The 3,403-nt window shown below is 37.4% G+C and overlaps 1 long non-coding RNA gene across 1 annotated transcript; it reads right to left on the reverse strand.

Moving 5' to 3' along the window:
• Nucleotides 1–835: 835 nt before the first annotated feature.
• LOC122584550 lies at nucleotides 836–3,050 on the reverse strand. Its single transcript, XR_006321554.1, has 4 exons — nucleotides 2,979–3,050; nucleotides 2,480–2,538; nucleotides 2,265–2,395; nucleotides 836–943 (listed from the first exon to the last, which is right to left on the reverse strand). It is a non-coding gene; the product is annotated as an uncharacterized LOC122584550 (long non-coding RNA).
• Between the last annotated feature and the right edge of the window lie 353 nt (nucleotides 3,051–3,403).

A 3,403-nucleotide genomic window follows, 5' to 3' on the forward strand; every position in this document is an offset into this window, starting at 1 on the left:
AGAAGCACGTTAAATTAAAAGCATACTTGAACCACCATTGAATATTTACGGTTTCTTTTTGTCATACACTGCTTAAACTTTTGTTAGTTCGCATGCATTTTATTCTCGTAATTCATGTTCTTACTCTAAATGTCCGAGATAATACTTGGTTGATCTGATTTCCCAGTTTATCTAGTTGATATAGTTTTCCCTTATGTATTTTCCTAGTTTCCTTTTCCCAATCCTGTAATCTAGAAATTGAGATGTCACACCTCTCATGAAAGAGACGTTAATACTTTGCCGAACAAGTGTGCATAGCAACCCTTAAACAACTTACCTCCCAAAACGAGTAATAAAACCTCAAGTTCATCACACATAAAAGTGTTCAGGTCAAATAGCTTTGTTGTAGTAAAATAATAAGTAATAGGAAGAGTTCAATCCCTCTACATCAATAGCTTTTAGTTGCCATTCTTATAGAGTTTTTCATATCACTCTATCTACACAGCATTATACTTAATTCCTATATCACATGTTTTGGCAGCACACAGGTTCAGAGTTTATTACCACATTTTATGTTTTGATGCAGCCTTAGCAATTCATTACATTCTAGCTCCAAATCCACATACCTCTTCATAACCAAGGGTGGCCTGATTCACATTTACCTACGGTGTCTTCGTAGCAACTGCAAGGCATATGGCATTATATCATAATCAACGTGAATTTCACCAGTTATGCAGGAAGACCATCATTGACCGCAGTGGATATAAAGATGCACTGACACATCTTCGTTGTAGAAAATACATACTATTTTTACTTGATCGTACCTGATTAATATAACTCAACCTGGACCACCAGATACCAGTTTTGCTATATCTTCACCAAACTCTGTCTCTATGTTGTACAAGCTTTCACCTGTATCATCAACTACATCATGTAGTATGCCAGAAATGACTGTATCAATAGCCTTGGTAAAATTGGGAGTTAACACTTTGATTAGTTTTACAGTTAACCATTTGAGTATAACTTCTACAACGAAAAAAAGATATATCAGTTGTTTACATGTGTTAAGGGCACTGATACATGCTTCATAGTAGAAAATACAAAACCGAAAAACATCAGTTGTTTACAACAAGGATTTGGCCTTGGTGATCTTAAGGTCCCAAGTTCGATCCCCGCTTGGCACAAAAACTTCTTTAAGGTAACCGTTACCAATGAAGCCTAGGACCACATGTGAAGTTCTAAAGACTCGGGTTTGATCCTTTCGGGTTGCCCAGATCATGTGGGGATTAGGATGGAGGTATTGTACCGGCATCATATGGCTCAAAGGGGTGAGTAAATGGGTATCCAACTGTGGTACCGGGGCTAAGTTCCCTCATTACTCTTTTTATTGTTATATGTGGTTTAATAAGACCTCCAGAAACAGTGGTCAGCTAGCAGCACGATGCCGATACTACTACATCAAAATAAACATATATATCTTCTTTCGTGATACAATAAGTGTTGTAAAATCGCCTACTTGGCTGGTACTCAACGTTACTTGCTACTTGGTCAACGACCGAGGCGAGTTGGGCCCACTCAGCCTCAAAATCAGTTTGTTCTAAAACTCAAGCAAACCATGGAGTACCCGAGCAAACCTGGATATTTGGCCAAAACCTGGATTACATGCCCAATAGTCGGGCAAAGATCAGTATTCCTGAAAAATAACAGGATAAGTCATCGAAGGCTTTTTGTGAATAATGTATAGTCAGCAGTACTTCTTTTTCATGAATAGGCGATGCCGCTAACCCAATTTGCCGCTAAAAAAAAGAGATCTGTTTGACATACTAGAACAATTATGGTCCTATGAACATATTTATAACGTTTGAATTTATTTAAAAGATTCCAATTCCCAGTACTCACGGCCTAGGCAATTCGCTAAAAGGTTTCCAACCACTTGAGTACTGCTTAGCGAGTTTTACAACCTTCACATTAAGATTGATGGGACATCCATACTCATCAACGGAAGCGATAAGAGCTATCAAAGGATGAAAGAAAAAAAAAACAACCAGACCACATTTAAAATTTGTGAAAGATACTGTTGTACTTTCTAAGATAAAAGTGCAAGCCCAACATTTTTCCTAGTAGTAGATTGATATTACGTTTGTTTGTTCGTTACCTACAAAAATTCTAATTTGCAAGCATCTCCCATGGCAAGCTTAGCTATTTTTCTCAGTAATATAAGCAACTGAAATGAACTTACAATTTAAAATCTGTTTTACAGATTGTGGGAAAGAATAATTGGTTACCTTTTTGCCGGATGCGGGAACTAGCACAGCTAAAATTTTGCAGTATTGATACAGTGGGTTAGATATGGGTCTCCTGTTTTGCGAAGCTGGCCATGATGAGCTTTCCTTGCAAATGCAATTGCCTTGTGCACCTGGGTTGAGAGACTTAGGCATTACGAGAGCACATAATTATGAATGATGATAGAGTGTAAAAGCCACTCAGGAGATGATATTACCTTTGGGTCATTAAATACAGGGTATCCAGTAACATCCACTCCATCCAGTATTGAAGAAGCTGCATGCAGATGGAATTAGTACCCATGTGAAGCATATACTAGATCTTCTGATGACAAAATAGTTGGCCCCAAATCTCTTACATATAAGGAAAGATTCCCAGTGATGGATGATCCTTGTTAACTAACTGTACACTAGGAATCTCATCTTACTATACTGTTTTTTATAAAAAACTGTAAACTACACATTTATTGACAAAGCAGCATGATGATGATGATGATTTGTCATTCTCCTCCAATTAGTTATTTTTTACTCTTTGTCTAAACCAAAAGAGCTTCATTTCATTTCACTAACAAATAGAGTGATATAGGATACAAGTCCCAGCTATCAGTTATTGATCCTAAAATAATAATAGCTAGACGATAATCATATCCAACAGAGACCCCATTTTCAAACTCACCTAATGAAGAAATACTAAATTTAAAGAATTGATAAATATACCATTATCATCCGTAGCAGCAGCAGGTGGCTGTTGGTGGACGAATTTAGGGTAAAAAAAATCAAGCTTGGTAGAAGACAAGCTCCTGATGCAATTGCGACCGCAGTAACAGCGACTTGAGTAATTGCAGAGAAACTGCGCCTGCCCCCGCCCCACCATGAACACCACCAGCTACACCACCAATTACATTCGGGAGGTCCATCATACACACATATTTCTTCTTCTTCCTCTTTCGAGCAACAGCAGCAGTTATATTATTATAATTATAGTTATAATTGTTTCTCACGCGACCAAACAACATTGTCATCATCTTACTACTGCTACCACTAGTCTCCCATGAATATACATCCTCCCTTTATGACTTTATCCCTTTATATCATAGAATATAATAGTAAAATGATTTATTACGATGGATGGATTGACGGTT

Source organism: Erigeron canadensis, unplaced genomic scaffold (genome assembly GCF_010389155.1).
Source record: "Erigeron canadensis isolate Cc75 unplaced genomic scaffold, C_canadensis_v1 Conyza_canadensis_unscaffolded:354, whole genome shotgun sequence".
Lineage (NCBI taxonomy): Eukaryota > Viridiplantae > Streptophyta > Magnoliopsida > Asterales > Asteraceae > Erigeron > Erigeron canadensis.